Source organism: Sus scrofa, chromosome 16, assembly GCF_054392235.1.
Source record: "Sus scrofa isolate SSC_HxYL_T2T_F1_AM1 chromosome 16, Sscrofa_HxYL_maternal_Yorkshire_Landrace_v2.0, whole genome shotgun sequence".
Lineage (NCBI taxonomy): Eukaryota > Metazoa > Chordata > Mammalia > Artiodactyla > Suidae > Sus > Sus scrofa.
The window spans coordinates 7913732-7935146 of NC_139398.1; positions in this window are offsets into that span (position 1 = coordinate 7913732).

A 21415-nucleotide genomic window follows, 5' to 3' on the forward strand; every position below is an offset into this window, starting at 1 on the left:
TTCAATCGGGATGCACTGGGCCTCGCTGCATGGACTCCACTGCATATAATCGGGATCCATTGCGCCACAATGCATGGAATACTCTGCATGCAATGACGCTGAATGGAATCCACTGCATTGAATCGTGAAGCTATGGGCCATGCTGCATAAAATCCACTGCATGCAATCATGCTGCATGGAATCCACTGCATTCAATCATGTTGCATAAAATCCACTGCATTCAATAGGGTTCCATTTCTTCACCCTGCATGGAATCCACTGCATTCAACCACGCTGCATGGAATCCACTGCATTCAATCGGGAAGCATTTTACCACTCTGCATGGATTACACTGCATTTAATCATGCTGCATGTAATCCATGGAATTTAATCGGGATTCATTTTACTAAGCTGTATCGAATCGACTGCACTTAATCACGCTGCATGGAATCCACTGCATTCAATCGGGATGCATTTTACCACGTTGCATGCAGTTCACTGCATTCAATCACAATGCATGGAATCCACTGCATTCCATCGGGATGCTTTGGGCCATGCTGCATAAAATCCACTGCATTCAATCTTGCTTTTTGAATCCACTGCATTCAGTAATGCTGCATAAAATCCTTGCATTCAATTGGGTTCCATTTCTTCACGCTGCATGGAATACACTGCATTCAATCACGCTGCATGGAATCCACTGCATTCAATCGGGATGCATTTTACCATGCTGCGTGGTTTTCACTGCGTTCAATCACAATGCATGGAATCCACTGCATTCAATCGGGATGCTTTGGGCCATGCTGCATAAAATCCACTGCATTCAATCATGCTGCATGGAATCCACTGCATTCAATCATGCTGCAATAAATCCACTGCATTCAATAGGGTTCCATTTCTTCACGCTGCATGTTATACACTTCATTCATTCACGCTGCATGGAATCCACTGCATTCAATCGGGATGCATTTTACCTCGCTGCATGGATTACACTGCATTCAATCACAATGCATGGAATCCACTGCATTCCATCGGGATGCTTTGGGCCATGCTGCATAAAATCCACTGCATTCAATCAGATGCATTTTGCCTCGCTGCATAGACTCCACTGCATACAATCCGGATCCATTGCGCCACAATGCATGGAATCCTCTGCATTCAATGACGCTACATGGAATCCACTGCATTCAATCGGGATGCTTTGGGCCATGCTGCATAAAATCCATTGCATTCAATCATGCTGTATGGAATCCACTGCATTCAATCGGGATGCATTTTACCATGCTGCATTGATTACCCTTCATTCAATCAGGCTGCATGGAATCCACTGCATTCTATCGGGATGCTTTGGGCCATGCTGCATAAAATCCACTGCATTTAATCGGGATGCATTTGGCCACGCTGCATGGACTCCACTGCATAAAATCGGGATCCATTGCCCCAAAATGCAAGGAATCATCTGCATTCAATGACGCTGCATGGAATCCACTGCATTCCATCGGGATGCTTTGGGCCATGCTGCATAAAATCCACTGCATTCAACCATGCTGCATGGAATCCACTGCATTCAATCATGCTGCATAAAATCCACTGCATTCAATCGGGATGCATTGGGCCTCGCTGCATGGAATAAACTGCATTCAATCAGGCTCCATGGAATCCACTGCATTCCATCGGGATGCATTCTACCATGCTGCATGGAGTTCACTGCATTCAATCACAATGCATGGAATCCACTGCATTCCATCGGGATGCTTTGGGCCATGCTGCATAAAATCCACTGCATTCAATCGGGATGCATTGGGCCTCGCTGCATGGACTCCACTGCATACAATCGGGATCCATTGCGCCAAAATGCATGGAATCCTCTGCATTCATTGACGCTGCATGGAATCCACTGCATTCCATCGGGATGCTTTGGGCCATACTGCATAAAATCCACTGCATGCAATCATGCTGCATGGAATCCACTGCATTCAATCATGCTGCATAAAATCCACTGCATTCAATAGGGTTCCATTTCTTCTTCACGCTGCCTGGAATCCACTGCATTCAATCACGCTGCATGGAATCCACTGCATTCAATATGGATGCATTTTACCACTCTGCATGGAATCCACTGCATTTAATCACGCTGCATGTAATCCATGGAATTTAATCGGGATTCATTTTACTAAGCTGTATGGAATCGACTGCATTTAATCACGCTGCATGGAATCCACTGCATTCAATCGGGATTCATTTTACAAGGCTGCATGGAGTACACTGCATTCAATCACAATGCATGGAATCCACTGCATTCAAACGGGATGCTTTGGGCCATGCTGCATAAAATCCACTGCATTCAATCATGCTGCATGGAATCCACTGCATTCAATCATGCAGCATAAAATCCGCTGCATTCCATAGGGTTCCATTTCTTCATGCTGCATGGAATACACTGCATTCAATCAGGCTGCATGGAATCCACTGCATTCAATCGGGATGCATTTTTCCTCGTTGCATGGATTACACTGCATTCCATCACAATGCATCGAATCCACTGCATTCAATCGGGAAGCTTTGGGCCATGCTGCATACAATCCACTGCATTCAATCGGGATGCACTGGGCCTCGCTGCATGGACTCCACTGCATATAATCGGGATCCATTGCGCCACAATGCATGGAATACTCTGCATTCAATGACGCTGAATGGAATCCACTGCATTGAATCGTGAAGCTATGGGCCATGCTGCATAAAATCCACTGCATGCAATCATGCTGCATGGAATCCACTGCATTCAATCATGTTGCATAAAATCCACTGCATTCAATAGGGTTCCATTTCTTCACCCTGCATGGAATCCACTGCATTCAACCACGCTGCATGGAATCCACTGCATTCAATCGGGATGCATTTTACCACTCTGCATGGATTACACTGCATTTAATCACGCTGCATGTAATCCATGGAATTTTAATCGGGATTCATTTTACTAAGCTGTATGGAATCGACTGCACTTAATCACGCTGCATGGAATCCACTGCATTCAATCGGGATGCATTTTACCACGTTGCATGCAGTTCACTGCATTCAATCACAATGCATGGAATCCACTGCATTCAATCGGGATGCTTTGGGCCATGCTGCATAAAATCCACTGCATTCAATCTTGCTTTTTGAATCCACTGCATTCAGTAATGCTGCATAAATCCTTGCATTCAATTGGGTTCCATTTCTTCACGCTGCATGGAATACACTGCATTCAATCACGCTGCATGGAATCCACTGCATTCAATCGGGATGCATTTTACCATGCTGCGTGGTTTTCACTGCATTCAATCACAATGCATGGAATCCACTGCATTCCATCGGGATGCTTTGGGCCATGCTGCATAAAATCCACTGCATTCAATCATGCTGCATGGAATCCACTGCATTCAATCATGCTGCATAAAATCCACTGCATTCAATAGGGTTCCATTTCTTCACGCTGCATGTAATACACTGCATTCAATCACACTGAATGGAATCCACTGCATTCAATCGGGATGCATTTTACCTCGCTGCATGGATTACACTGCATTCAATGACAATGCATGGAATCCACTGCATTCCATCGGGATGCTTTGGGCCATGCTGCATAAAATCCACTGCATTCAATCGGGATGCATTGGGCCACGCTGCATCGACTCCACTGCATTCAATCGGTATCCATTGCGCCACAATGCAAGGAATCCTCTGCATTCATTGACGCTGCATGGACTCCACTGCATTCAATCGGGATGCTTTGGGCCATGCTGCATAAAATCCACTGCATTCAACCATGCTGCATGGAATCCATTTCATTCAATCATGCTCTATAAAATCCAATGCATTCAATAGGGTTCCATTACTTCACGCTGCATGGAATACACTACATTAAATCAGGATGCATGGAATCGACTGCATTCAATCAGGATGCATTATACCACGTTGCATGGATTACCCTACATTCAATCACAATGCTTGGAATCCACTGCATTCCATCGGGATGCTTTGGGCCATGCTGCATAAACTCCACTGCATTCAATCGGGAGGCATTGGGCCTCGCTGCATGGACTCCACTGCATAAAATCTGGATCCATTGCGCCACAATGCATGGAATCCTCTGCATTCAACGACGCTGCATGGAATCCACTGCATTCCATCGGGATGTTTTGGGCCATGCTGCATAAAATCTACTGCATTCAATCGGGATGCATTGGGCCTCGCTGCATGAACTCCACTGCATACAATCTGGAACCATTGCGCCAAAATGCATGGAATACTCTGCATTCAACGACGCTGCATGGAATCCACTGCATTCAATCGGGATGCATTTTACCACACTGCTTGGATTACACTGCATTCAATTGCAATGCATAGAATCCACTGCATTCAATATGGATGCATTTTACCACTCTGCATGGAATCCACTGCATTTAATCACGCTGCATGTACTCCATGGAATTTAATCGGGATTCATTTTACTAAGCTGTATGGAATCGACTGCATTTAATCACGCTGCATGGAATCCGCTGCATTCAATCATGCTGCATAAAATCCACTGCATTCAATAGGGTTCCATTTCTTCACGCTGCATGGAATCCACTGCATTCAATCACGCTGCATGGAATCCACTGCATTCAACATGGATGAATTTTACCACGCTGCATTTAGTACACTGTATTCAATCACAATTCATGGAATCCATTGCATTCAATCGGGATGCTTTGGGCCATGCTGCATAAAATCCACTGCATTCAATCGGGATGCACTGGGCATTGCTGCATGGACTCCACTGCATACAATCCGGATCCATTGCGCCACAATGCATGGAATCCTCTTCATTCAACGACGCTGCATGGAATCCACTGCATTCCATCGGGATGCTTTGGGCCATGCTGCATAAAATCCACTGCATTCAATCGGGATGCATTGGGCCTCGCTGCATGGACTCCACTGCATACAATCGGGATCCATTGCGCCACAATGCATGGAATCGTCTGCATTCAATGACGCTGCATGGAATCCACTGCATTCCATCGGGATGCTTTGGGCCATACTGCATAAAATCCACTGCATGCAATCATGCTGCATGGAATCCACTGCATTCAATCATGCTGCATAAAATCCACTGCATTCAATAGGGTTCCATTTCTTCTTCACGCTGCCTGGAATCCACTGCATTCAATCACGCTGCATGGAATCCACTGCATTCAATCGGGATGCATTTTACCACACTGCTTGGATTACACTGCATTCAATCGCAATGCATAGAATCCACTGCATTCAATATGGATTCATTTTACCACTCTGCATGGAATCCACTGCATTTAATCACGCTGCATGTAATCCATGGAATTTAATCGGGATTCATTTTACTAAGCTGTATGGAATCGACTGCATTTAATCACGCTGCATGGAATCCACTGCATTCAATCGGGATTCATTTTACAAGGCTGCATGGAGTACACTGCATTCAATCACAATGCATGGAATCCACTGCATTCAAACGGGATGCTTTGGGCCATGCTGCATAAAATCCACTGCATTCAATCATGCTGCATGGAATCCACTGCATTCAATCATGCAGCATAAAATCCGCTGCATTCCATAGGGTTCCATTTCTTCATGCTGCATGGAATACACTGCATTCAATCAGGCTGCATGGAATCCACTGCATTCCATCGGGATGCATTTTTCCTCGTTGCATGGATTACACTGCATTCCATCACAATGCATGGAATCAACTGCATTCAATCAGGAATCTTTGGGCCATGCTGCATACAATCCACTGCATTCAATCGGGATGCACTGGGCCTCGCTGCATGGACTCCACTGCATATAATCGGGATCCATTGCGCCACAATGCATGGAATACTCTGCATGCAATGACGCTGAATGGAATCCACTGCATTGAATCGTGAAGCTATGGGCCATGCTGCATAAAATCCACTGCATGCAATCATGCTGCATGGAATCCACTGCATTCAATCATGTTGCATAAAATCCACTGCATTCAATAGGGTTCCATTACTGCACCCTGCATGGAATCCACTGCATTCAACCACGCTGCATGGAATCCACTGCATTCAATCGGGAAGCATTTTACCACTCTGCATGGATTACACTGCATTTAATCATGCTGCATGTAATCCATGGAATTTAATCGGGATTCATTTTACTAAGCTGTATGGAATCGACTGCACTTAATCACGCTGCATGGAATCCACTGCATTCAATCGGGATGCATTTTACCACGTTGCATGCAGTTCACTGCATTCAATCACAATGCATGGAATCCACTGCATTCCATCGGGATGCTTTGGGCCATGCTGCATAAAATCCACTGCATTCAATCTTGCTTTTTGAATCCACTGCATTCAGTAATGCTGCATAAAATCCTTGCATTCAATTGGGTTCCATTTCTTCACGCTGCATGGAATACACTGCATTCAATCACGCTGCATGGAATCCACTGCATTCAATCGTGATGCATTTTACCATGCTGCGTGGTTTTCACTGCGTTCAATCACAATGCATGGAATCCACTGCATTCCATCGGGATGCTTTGGGCCATGCTGCATAAAATCCACTGCATTCAATCATGCTGCATGGAATCCACTGCATTCAATCATGCTGCATAAAATCCACTGCATTCAATAAGGTTCCATTTCTTCACGCTGCATGGAATCCACTGCATTCAATCACGCTGCATGGAATCCACTGCATTCAACATGGATGAATTTTACCACGCTGCATTTAGTACACTGTATTCAATCACAATTCATGGAATCCATTGCATTCAATCGGGATGCTTTGGCCCATGCTGCATAAAATCCACTGCATTCAATCGGGATGCACTGGGCATCGCTGCATGGACTCCACTGCATACAATCGGGATCCATTGCGCCACAATGCATGGAATCTTCTGCATTCAATGACGCTGCATGGAATCCACTGCATTCAATCGGGATGCTTTGGGCCATGCTGCATAAAATCCATTGCATTCAATCATGCTGCATGGAATCCACTGCATTCAATCGGGATGCATTTTACCATGCTGCATGGATTACCCTTCATTCAATCACAATGCATGGAATCCACTGCATTCCATCGGGATGCTTTGGGCCATGCTGCATAAAATCCACTGCATTCAATCGGGATGCATTGGGCCACGCTGCATCGACTCCACTGCATTCAAACGGTATCCATTGCGCCACAATGCAAGGAATCCTCTGCATTCATTGACGCTGCATGGACTCCACTGCATTCAATCGGGATGCTTTGGGCCATGCTGCATAAAATCCACTGCATTCAACCATGCTGCATGGAATCCATTTCATTCAATCATGCTCTATAAAATCCAATGCATTCAATAGGGTTCCAGTACTTCACGCTGCATGGAATACACTACATTAAATCAGGATGCATGGAATCGACTGCATTCAATCAGGATGCATTATACCACGTTGCATGGATTACCCTACATTCAATCACAATGCATGGAATCCACTGCATTCAATCGGGATGCCTTGGGCCATGCTGCATAAAATCCACTGCATTCAATGGTGATGCATTGGGCCTCGCTGCATAGACTCCACTGCATATAATCGGGATCCATTGCGCCACAATGCATGGAATACTCTGCATTCAATGACGCTGAATGGAATCCACTGCATTGAATCGTGAAGCTATGGGCCATGCTGCATAAAATCCACTGCATGCAATCATGCTGCATGGAATCCACTGCATTCAATCATGTTGCATAAAATCCACTGCATTCAATAGGGTTCCATTTCTTCACCCTGCATGGAATCCACTGCATTCAACCACGCTTCATGAATTCCACTGCATTCAACATGGATGAATTTTACCACGCTGCATTTAGTACACTGTATTCAATCACAATTCATGGAATCCATTGCATTCAATCGGGATGCTTTGGGCCATGCTGCATAAAATCCACTGCATTCAATCGGGATGCACTGGGCATTGCTGCATGGACTCCACTGCATACAATCCGGATACATTGCGCCACAATGCATGGAATCCTCTTCATTCAACGACGCTGCATGGAATCCACTGCATTCCATCGGGATGCTTTGGGCCATGCTGCATAAAATCCACTGCATTCAATCGGGATGCATTGGGCCTCGCTGCATGGATTACCCTTCATTCAATCACAATGCATGGAATCCACTGCATTCCATCGGGATGCTTTGGGCCATGCTGCATAAAATCCACTGCATTCAATCGGGATGCATTGGGCCACGCTGCATCGACTCCACTGCATTCAAACGGTATCCATTGCGCCACAATGCAAGGAATCCTCTGCATTCATTGACGCTGCATGGACTCCACTGCATTCAATCGGGATGCTTTGGGCCATGCTGCATAAAATCCACTGCATTCAACCATGCTGCATGGAATCCATTTCATTCAATCATGCTCTATAAAATCCAATGCATTCAATAGGGTTCCAGTACTTCACGCTGCATGGAATACACTACATTAAATCAGGATGCATGGAATCGACTGCATTCAATCAGGATGCATTATACCACGTTGCATGGATTACCCTACATTCAATCACAATGCATGGAATCCACTGCATTCAATCGGGATGCCTTGGGCCATGCTGCATAAAATCCACTGCATTCAATGGTGATGCATTGGGCCTCGCTGCATAGACTCCACTGCATATAATCGGGATCCATTGCGCCACAATGCATGGAATATTCTGCATTCAATGACGCTGAATGGAATCCACTGCATTGAATCGTGAAGCTATGGGCCATGCTGCATAAAATCCACTGCATGCAATCATGCTGCATGGAATCCACTGCATTCAATCATGTTGCATAAAATCCACTGCATTCAATAGGGTTCCATTTCTTCACCCTGCATGGAATCCACTGCATTCAACCACGCTTCATGAATTCCACTGCATTCAACATGGATGAATTTTACCACGCTGCATTTAGTACACTGTATTCAATCACAATTCATGGAATCCATTGCATTCAATCGGGATGCTTTGGGCCATGCTGCATAAAATCCACTGCATTCAATCGGGATGCACTGGGCATTGCTGCATGGACTCCACTGCATACAATCCGGATACATTGCGCCACAATGCATGGAATCCTCTTCATTCAACGACGCTGCATGGAATCCACTGCATTCCATCGGGATGCTTTGGGCCATGCTGCATAAAATCCACTGCATTCAATCGGGATGCATTGGGCCTCGCTGCATGGACTCCACTGCATACAATCGGGATCCATTGCGCCACAATGCATGGAATCCTCTGCATTCAATGACGCTGCATGGAATCCACTGCATTCCATCGGGATGCTTTGGGCCATGCTGCATAAAATCCACTGTATGCAATCATGCTGCATGGAATCCACTGCATTCAATCATGCTGCATAAAATCCACTGCATTCAATAGGGTTCCATTTCTTCACGCTGCATGGAATCCACTGCATTCAATCACGCTGCATGGAATCCACTGCATTCAACATGGATGAATTTTACCACGCTGCATTTAGTACACTGTATTCAATCACAATTCATGGAATCCATTGCATTCAATCGGGATGCTTTGGGCCATGCTGCATAAAATCCACTGCATTCAATCGGGATGCACTGGGCATCGCTGCATGGACTCCACTGCATACAATCCGGATCCATTGCGCCACAATGCATGGAATCCTCTGCATTCAATGACGCTGCATGGAATCCACTGCATTCAATCGGGATGCTTTGGGCCATGCTGCATAAAATCCATTGCATTCAATCATGCTGCATGGAATCCACTGCATTCAATCGGGATGCATTTTACCATGCTGCATTGATTACCCTTCATTCAATCAGGCTGCATGGAATCCACTGCATTCCATCGGGATGCTTTGGGCCATGCTGCATAAAATCCACTGCATTTAATCGGGATGCATTTGGCCACGCTGCATGGACTCCACTGCATAAAATCGGGATCCATTGCCCCAAAATGAAATGAATCATCTGCATTCAATGACGCTGCATGGAATCCACTGCATTCCATCGGGATGCTTTGGGCCATGCTGCATAAAATCCACTGCATTCAACCATGCTGCATGGAATCCACTGCATTCAATCATGCTGCATAAAATCCACTGCATTCAATCGGGATGCATTGGGCCTCGCTGCATGGAATAAACTGCATTCAATCAGGCTCCATGGAATCCACTGCATTCAATGGGGATGCATTCTACCATGCTGCATGGAGTTCACTGCATTCAATCACAATGCATGGAATCCACTGCATTCCATCGGGATGCTTTGGGCCATGCTGCATAAAATCCACTGCATTCAATCGGGATGCATTGGGCCTCGCTGCATGGACTCCACTGCATACAATCGGGATCCATTGCGCCAAAATGCATGGAATCCTCTGCATTCATTGACGCTGCATGGAATCCACTGCATTCCATCGGGATGCTTTGGGCCATACTGCATAAAATCCACTGCATGCAATCATGCTGCATGGAATCCACTGCATTCAATCATGCTGCATAAAATCCACTGCATTCAATAGGGTTCCATTTCTTCTTCACGCTGCCTGGAATCCACTGCATTCAATCACGCTGCATGGAATCCACTGCATTCAATATGGATGCATTTTACCACTCTGCATGGAATCCACTGCATTTAATCACGCTGCATGTAATCCATGGAATTTAATCGGGATTCATTTTACTAAGCTGTATGGAATCGACTGCATTTAATCACGCTGCATGGAATCCACTGCATTCAATGGGGATTCATTTTACAAGGCTGCATGGAGTACACTGCATTCAATCACAATGCATGGAATCCACTGCATTCAAACGGGATGCTTTGGGCCATGCTGCATAAAATCCACTGCATTCAATCATGCTGCATGGAATCCACTGCATTCAATCATGCAGCATAAAATCCGCTGCATTCCATAGGGTTCCATTTCTTCATGCTGCATGGAATACACTGCATTCAATCAGGCTGCATGGAATCCACTGCATTCAATCGGGATGCATTTTTCCTCGTTGCATGGATTACACTGCATTCCATCACAATGCATCGAATCCACTGCATTCAATCAGGAAGCTTTGGGCCATGCTGCATACAATCCACTGCATTCAATCGGGATGCACTGGGCCTCGCTGCATGGACTCCACTGCATATAATCGGGATCCATTGCGCCACAATGCATGGAATACTCTGCATTCAATGACGCTGAATGGAATCCACTGCATTGAATCGTGAAGCTATGGGCCATGCTGCATAAAATCCACTGCATGCAATCATGCTGCATTGAATCCACTGCATTCAATCATGTTGCATAAAATCCACTGCATTCAATAGGGTTCCATTTCTTCACCCTGCATGGAATCCACTGCATTCAACCACGCTGCATGGAATCCACTGCATTCAATCGGGATGCATTTTACCACTCTGCATGGATTACACTGCATTTAATCACGCTGCATGTAATCCATGGAATTGTAATCGGGATTCATTTTACTAAGCTGTATGGAATCGACTGCACTTAATCACGCTGCATGGAATCCACTGCATTCAATCGGGATGCATTTTACCACGTTGCATGCAGTTCACTGCATTCAATCACAATGCATGGAATCCACTGCATTCAATCGGGATGCTTTGGGCCATGCTGCATAAAATCCACTGCATTCAATCTTGCTTTTTGAATCCACTGCATTCAGTAATGCTGCATAAATCCTTGCATTCAATTGGGTTCCATTTCTTCACGCTGCATGGAATACACTGCATTCAATCACGCTGCATGGAATCCACTGCATTCAATCGGGATGCATTTTACCATGCTGCGTGGTTTTCACTGCATTCAATCACAATGCATGGAATCCACTGCATTCCATCGGGATGCTTTGGGCCATGCTGCATAAAATCCACTGCATTCAATCATGCTGCATGGAATCCACTGCATTCAATCATGCTGCATAAAATCCACTGCATTCAATAGGGTTCCATTTCTTCACGCTGCATGTAATACACTGCATTCAATCACACTGAATGGAATCCACTGCATTCAATCGGGATGCATTTTACCTCGCTGCATGGATTACACTGCATTCAATCACAATGCTTGGAATCCACTGCATTCCATCGGGATGCTTTGGGCCATGCTGCATAAAATCCACTGCATTCAATCGGGATGCATTGGGCCACGCTGCATCGACTCCACTGCATTCAATCGGTATCCATTGCGCCACAATGCAAGGAATCCTCTGCATTCATTGACGCTGCATGGACTCCACTGCATTCAATCGGGATGCTTTGGGCCATGCTGCATAAAATCCACTGCATTCAACCATGCTGCATGGAATCCATTTCATTCAATCATGCTCTATAAAATCCAATGCATTCAATAGGGTTCCATTACTTCACGCTGCATGGAATACACTACATTAAATCAGGATGCATGGAATCGACTGCATTCAATCAGGATGCATTATACCACGTTGCATGGATTACCCTACATTCAATCACAATGCATGGAATCCACTGCATTCAATCGGGATGCCTTGGGCCATGCTGCATAAAATCCACTGCATTCAATGGTGATGCATTGGGCCTCGCTGCATAGACTCCACTGCATATAATCGGGATCCATTGCGCCACAATGCATGGAATACTCTGCATTCAATGACGCTGCATGGAATCCACTGCATTCCATCGGGAAGCTTTGGGCCATGCTGCATAAAATCCACTGCATTCAATCATGCTGCATGGAATCCACTGCATTCAATCGGGATGCATTTTACAAGGCTGCATGGATTACATTTCATACACTCAAAATGCATGGAATCCACTGCGTTCTATAGGTATGCTTTGGCCATACTGCATAAAATACACTGCATTCAATTTGCTGCATGGAATCCACTGCATTCAATCATGCTGAATAAAATCCACTGCATTCAATAGGGTTCCATTTCTTCACGCTGCATGGAATACACTGCATTCAATCAGGCTCCATGGAATCCACTGCATTCAATGGGGATGCATTCTACAATGCTGCATGGAGTTCACTGCATTCAATCACAACGCATGTAATCCACTGCATTCCATTGGGATGCTTTGGGCCATGCTGCATAAAATCCACTGCATTCAATCGGGATGCATTGGGCTTCGCTGCATGGACTCCACTGCATACAATCGGGATCCATTGCGCCAAAATGCATGGAATACTCTGCATTCATTGACGCTGCATGGACTCCACTGCATTCAATCGGGATGCTTTGGGCCATGCTGCATAAAATCCACTGCATTCAACCATGCTGCATGGAATCCATTTCATTCAATCATGCTCTATAAAATCCAATGCATTCAATAGGGTTCCATTACTTCACGCTGCATGGAATACACTGCATTAAATCAGGATGCATGGAATCGACTGCATACAATCAGGATGCCTTATACCACGTTGCATGGATTACCCTACATTCAATCACAATGCATGGAATCCACTGCATTCAATCGGGATGCTTTGGGCCATGCTGCATAAAATCCACTGCATTCAATCGGGATGCATTGGGCCTCGCTGCATAGACTCCACTGCATATAATCGGGATCCATTGCGCCACAATGCATGGAATATTCTGCATTCAACGACGCTGCATGGAATCCACTGCATTCCATCGGGAAGCTTTGGGCCATGCTGCATAAAATCCACTGCATTCAATCATGCTGCATGGAATCCACTGCATTCGATCGGGATGCATTTTACAAGGCTGCATGGATTACATTTCATACACTCAAAATGCATGGAATCCACTGCGTTCTATAGGTATACTTTGGGCCATACTGCATAAAATACACTGCATTCAATTTGCTGCATGGAATCCACTGCATTCAATCATGCTGCATAAAATCCACTGCATTCCATCGGGATGCATTGGGCCTCGCTGCATGGAATACACTGCATTCAATCACGCTGCATGAATTCCACTGCATTCAATGGGGATACATTCTACAATGCTGCATGGAGTTCACTGCATTCAATCACAATGCATGGAATCCACTGCATTCCATCGGGATGCTTTGGGCCATGCTGCATAAAATCCACTGCATTCAATCGGGATGCATTGGGCCTCGCTGCATGGACTCCACTGCATACAATCGGGATCCATTGCACCAAAATGCATGGAATCCTCCGCATGCAACGACGCTGCATGGACTCCACTGCATTCAATCGGGATGCTTTGGGCCATGCTGCATAAAATCCACTGCATTCAATCATGCTGCATGGAATCCACTGCATTCAATCATGCTGTATAAAATCCACTGCATTCAATAGGGTTCCATTTCTTCACGTGGCATCGAATCCACTGCATTCAATCACGCTGCATGGAATCCACTGCATTCAATCGGGATGCATTTTTCCTCGCTGCATGGAGTACACTGCATTCAATCATGCTGCATAAAATCCACTGCATTACATCGGGATGCTTTGGGCCATGCTGCATAAAATCCACTGCATTCAACCATGCTGCATGGAATCCACTGCATTCAATCATGCTGCATAAAATCCACTGCATTCAATCGGGATGCATTGGGCCTCGCTGCATGGAATAAACTGCATTCAATCAGGCTCCATGGAATCCACTGCATTCAATGGGGATGCATTCTACCATGCTGCATGGAGTTCACTGCATTCAATCACAATGCATGGAATCCACTGCATTCCATCGGGATGCTTTGGGCCATGCTGCATAAAATCCACTGCATTCAATCGGGATGCATTGGGCCTCGCTGCATGGACTCCACTGCATACAATCGGGATCCATTGCGCCAAAATGCATGGAATCCTCTGCATTCATTGACGCTGCATGGAATCCACTGCATTCCATCGGGATGCTTTGGGCCATACTGCATAAAATCCACTGCATGCAATCATGCTGCATGGAATCCACTGCATTCAATCATGCTGCATAAAATCCACTGCATTCAATAGGGTTCCATTTCTTCTTCACGCTGCCTGGAATCCACTGCATTCAATCACGCTGCATGGAATCCACTGCATTCAATATGGATGCATTTTACCACTCTGCATGGAATCCACTGCATTTAATCACGCTGCATGTAATCCATGGAATTTAATCGGGATTCATTTTACTAAGCTGTATGGAATCGACTGCATTTAATCACGCTGCATGGAATCCACTGCATTCAATGGGGATTCATTTTACAAGGCTGCATGGAGTACACTGCATTCAATCACAATGCATGGAATCCACTGCATTCAAACGGGATGCTTTGGGCCATGCTGCATAAAATCCACTGCATTCAATCATGCTGCATGGAATCCACTGCATTCAATCATGCAGCATAAAATCCGCTGCATTCCATAGGGTTCCATTTCTTCATGCTGCATGGAATACACTGCATTCAATCAGGCTGCATGGAATCCACTGCATTCAATCGGGATGCATTTTTCCTCGTTGCATGGATTACACTGCATTCCATCACAATGCATGGAATCCACTGCATTCAATCGGGAAGCTTTGGGCCATGCTGCATACAATCCACTGCATTCAATCGGGATGCACTGGGCCTCGCTGCATGGACTCCACTGCATATAATCGGGATCCATTGCGCCACAATGCATGGAATACTCTGCATTCAATGACGCTGAATGGAATCCACTGCATTGAATCGTGAAGCTATGGGCCATGCTGCATAAAATCCACTGCATGCAATCATGCTGCATTGAATCCACTGCATTCAATCATGTTGCATAAAATCCACTGCATTCAATAGGGTTCCATTTCCTCACCCTGCATGGAATCCACTGCATTCAACCACGCTGCATGGAATCCACTGCATTCAATCGGGATGCATTTTACCACTCTGCATGGATTACACTGCATTTAATCACGCTGCATGTAATCCATGGAATTTTAATCGGGATTCATTTTACTAAGCTGTATGGAATCGACTGCACTTAATCACACTGCATGGAATCCACTGCATTCAATCGGGATGCATTTTACCACGTTGCATGCAGTTCACTGCATTCAATCACAATGCATGGAATCCACTGCATTCCATCGGGATGCTTTGGGCCATGCTGCATAAAATCCACTGCATTCAATCTTGCTTTTTGAATCCACTGCATTCAGTAATGCTGCATAAATCCTTGCATTCAATTGGGTTCCATTTCTTCACGCTGCATGGAATACACTGCATTCAATCACGCTGCATGGAATCCACTGCATTCAATCGGGATGCATTTTACCATGCTGCGTGGTTTTCACTGCATTCAATCACAATGCATGGAATCCACTGCATTCCATCGGGATGCTTTGGGCCATGCTGCATAAAATCCACTGCATTCAATCATGCTGCATGGAATCCACTGCATTCAATCATGCTGCATAAAATCCACTGCATTCAATAGGGTTCCATTTCTTCACGCTGCATGTAATACACTGCATTCAATCACACTGAATGGAATCCACTGCATTCAATCGGGATGCATTTTACCTCGCTGCATGGATTACACTGCATTCAATCACAATGCTTGGAATCCACTGCATTCCATCGGGATGCTTTGGGCCATGCTGCATAAAATCCACTGCATTCAATCGGGATGCATTGGGCCACGCTGCATCGACTCCACTGCATTCAATCGGTATCCATTGCGCCACAATGCAAGGAATCCTCTGCATTCATTGACGCTGCATGGACTCCACTGCATTCAATCGGGATGCTTTGGGCCATGCTGCATAAAATCCACTGCATTCAACCATGCTGCATGGAATCCATTTCATTCAATCATGCTCTATAAAATCCAATGCATTCAATAGGGTTCCATTACTTCACGCTGCATGGAATACACTACATTAAATCAGGATGCATGGAATCGACTGCATTCAATCAGGATGCATTATACCACGTTGCATGGATTACCCTACATTCAATCACAATGCATGGAATCCACTGCATTCAATCGGAATGCCTTGGGCCATCATGCATAAAATCCACTGCATTCAATCGGGATGCATTGGGCCTCGCTGCATAGACTCCACTGCATATAATCAGGATCCATTGCGCCACAATGCATGGAATACTCTGCATTCAATGACGCTGCATGGAATCCACTGCATTCCATCGGGAAGCTTTGGGCCATGCTGCATAAAATCCACTGCATTCAATCATGCTGCATGGAATCCACTGCATTCAATCGGGATGCATTTTACAAGGCTGCATGGATTACATTTCATACACTCAAAATGCATGGAATCCACTGCGTTCTATAGGGATGCTTTGGGCCATACTGCATAAAATACACTGCATTCAATTTGCTGCATGGAATCCACTGCATTCAATCATGCTGAATAAAATCCACTGCATTCAATAGGGTTCCATTTCTTCACGCTGCATGGAATACACTGCATTCAATCAGGCTCCATGGAATCCACTGCATTCAATGGGGATGCATTCTACAATGCTGCATGGAGTTCACTGCATTCAATCACAACGCATGTAATCCACTGCATTCCATCGGGATGCTTTGGGCCATGCTGCATAAACTCCACTGCATTCAATCGGGAGGCATTGGGCCTCGCTGCATGGACTCCACTGCATAAAATCTGGATCCATTGCGCCACAATGCATGGAATCCTCTGCATTCAATGACGCTGCATGGAATCCACTGCATTCCATCGGGATGCTTTGGGCCATGCTGCATAAAATCTACTGCATTCAATCGGGATGCATTGGGCCTCGCTGCATGAACTCCACTGCATACAATCTGGAACCATTGCGCCAAAATGCATGGAATACTCTGCACTCAACGACGCTGCATGGAATCCACTGCATTCAATCGGGATGCTTTGGGCCATGCTGCATAAATCCATTGCATTCAATCATGCTTCATGGAATCCACTGCATTCAATCGTTCTGCATAAAATCCACGGCATTCAATAGGGTTCCATTTCTTCACGCTGCATCGAATCCACTACATTCAATCACGCTGCATGGAATCCACTGCATTCTATCGGGATGCATTTTACCACACTGCATAGATTACACCGCATTCAATCACAATGCATGGAATCCACTGCATTCAATCGGGATGCTTTGGGCCATGCTGCATAAAATCCACTGCATTCAATCGGGATGCATTGGGCCTCGCTGCATGGACTCCACTGCATTCAATCGGGATCCATTGTGCCACAATGCATGGAATTCTCTTCATTCAATGACGCTGCATCGAATCCACTGCATTCAATCGGAATCCATTGTGCCACAATGCATGGAATCCTCTGCATTCAATGACGCTGCATGGAATCCACTGCATTCCATCGGGAAGCTTTGGGCCATGCTGCATAAAATCCACTGCATGCAATCATGCTGCATGGAATCCACTGCATTCAATCATGCTGCATAAAATCCACTGCATTCAATAGGGTTCCATTTCTTCACGCTGCATGGAATCCACTGCATTCAATCACGCTGCATGGAATCCACTGCATTCAACATGGATGAATTTTACCACGCTGCATTTAGTACACTGTATTCAATCACAATTCATGGAATCCATTGCATTCAATCGGGATGTTTTGGGCCATGCTGCATAAAATCCACTGCATTCAATCGGGATGCACTGGGCATTGCTGCATGGACTCCACTGCATACAATCCGGATCCATTGCGCCACAATGCATGGAATCCTCTTCATTCAACGACGCTGCATGGAATCCACTGCATTCCATCGGGATGCTTTGGGCCATGCTGCATAAAATCCACTGCATTCAATCGGGATGCATTGGGCCTCGCTGCATGGACTCCACTGCATACAATCGGGATCCATTGCGCCACAATGCATGGAATCCTCTGCATTCAATGACGCTGCATGGAATCCACTGCATTCCATCGGGATGCTTTGGGCCATGCTGCATAAAATCCACTGTATGCAATCATGCTGCATGGAATCCACTGCATTCAATCATGCTGCATAAAATCCACTGCATTCAATAGGGTTCCATTTCTTCACGCTGCATGGAATCCACTGCATTCAATCACGCTGCATGGAATCCACTGCATTCAACATGGATGAATTTTACCACGCTGCATTTAGTACACTGTATTCAATCACAATTCATGGAATCCATTGCATTCAATCGGGATGCTTTGGGCCATGCTGCATAAAATCCACTGCATTCAATCTGGATGCACTGGGCATCGCTGCATGGACTCCACTGCATACAATCCAGATCTATTGCGCCACAATGCATGGAATCCTCTGCATTCAATGACGCTGCATGGAATCCACTGCATTCAATCGGGATGCTTTGGGCCATGCTGCATAAAATCCATTGTATTCAATCATGCTGCATGGAATCCACTGCATTCAATCGGGATGCATTTTACCATGCTGCATTGATTACCCTTCATTCAATCAGGCTGCATGGAATCCACTGCATTCTATCGGGATGCTTTGGGCCATGCTGCATAAAATCCACTGCATTTAATCGGGATGCATTTGGCCACGCTGCATGGACTCCACTGCATAAAATCGGGATCCATTGCCCCAAAATGCAAGGAATCATCTGCATTCAATGACGCTGCATGGAATCCACTGCATTCCATCGGGATGCTTTGGGCCATGCTGCATAAAATCCACTGCATTCAACCATGCTGCATGGAATCCACTGCATTCAATCATGCTGCATAAAATCCACTGCATTCAATCGGGATGCATTGGGCCTCGCTGCATGGAATAAACTGCATTCAATCAGGCTCCATGGAATCCACTGCATTCAATGGGGATGCATTCTACCATGCTGCATGGAGTTCACTGCATTCAATCACAATGCATGGAATCCACTGCATTCCATCGGGATGCTTTGGGCCATGCTGCATAAAATCCACTGCATTCAATCGGGATGCATTGGGCCTCGCTGCATGGACTCCACTGCATACAATCGGGATCCATTGCGCCAAAATGCATGGAATCCTCTGCATTCATTGACGCTGCATGGAATCCACTGCATTCCATCGGGATGCTTTGGGCCATACTGCATAAAATCCACTGCATGCAATCATGCTGCATGGAATCCACTGCATTCAATCATGCTGCATAAAATCCACTGCATTCAATAGGGTTCCATTTCTTCTTCACGCTGCCTGGAATCCACTGCATTCAATCACGCTGCATGGAATCCACTGCATTCAATATGGATGCATTTTACCACGCTGCATGGAATCCACTGCATTTAATGACGCTGCATGTAATCCATGGAATTTAATCGGGATTCATTTTACTAAGCTGTATGGAATCGACTGCATTTAATCACGCTGCATGGAATCCACTGCATTCAATCGGGATTCATTTTACAAGGCTGCATGGAGTACACTGCATTCAATCACAATGCATGGAATCCACTGCATTCAAACGGGATGCTTTGGGCCATGCTGCATAAAATCCACTGCATTCAATCATGCTGCATGGAATCCACTGCATTCAATCATGCAGCATAAAATCCGCTGCATTCCATAGGGTTCCATTTCTTCATGCTGCATGGAATACACTGCATTCAATCAGGCTGCATGGAATCCACTGCATTCAATCGGGATGCATTTTTCCTCGTTGCATGGATTACACTGCATTCCATCACAATGCATCGAATCCACTGCATTCAATCGGGAAGCTTTGGGCCATGCTGCATACAATCCACTGCATTCAATCGGGATGCACTGGGCCTCGCTGCATGGACTCCACTGCATATAATCGGGATCCATTGCGCCACAATGCATGGAATACTCTGCATTCAATGACGCTGAATGGAATCCACTGCATTGAATCGTGAAGCTATGGGCCATGCTGCATAAAATCCACTGCATGCAATCATGCTGCATGGAATCCACTGCATTCAATCATGTTGCATAAAATCCACTGCATTCAATAGGGTTCCATTTCTTCACCCTGCATGGAATCCACTGCATTCAACCACGCTGCATGGAATCCACTGCATTCAATCGGGATGCATTTTACCACTCTGCATGGATTACACTGCATTTAATCACGCTGCATGTAATCCATGGAATTTTAATCGGGATTCATTTTACTAAGCTGTATGGAATCGACTGCACTTAATCACGCTGCATGGAATCCACTGCATTCAATCGGGATGCATTTTACCACGTTGCATGCAGTTCACTGCATTCAATCACAATGCATGGAATCCACTGCATTCAATCGGGATGCTTTGGGCCATGCTGCATAAAATACACTGCATTCAATCTTGCTTTTTGAATCCACTGCATTCAGTAATGCTGCATAAATCCTTGCATTCAATTGGGTTCCATTTCTTCACGCTGCATGGAATACACTGCATTCAATCACGCTGCATGGAATC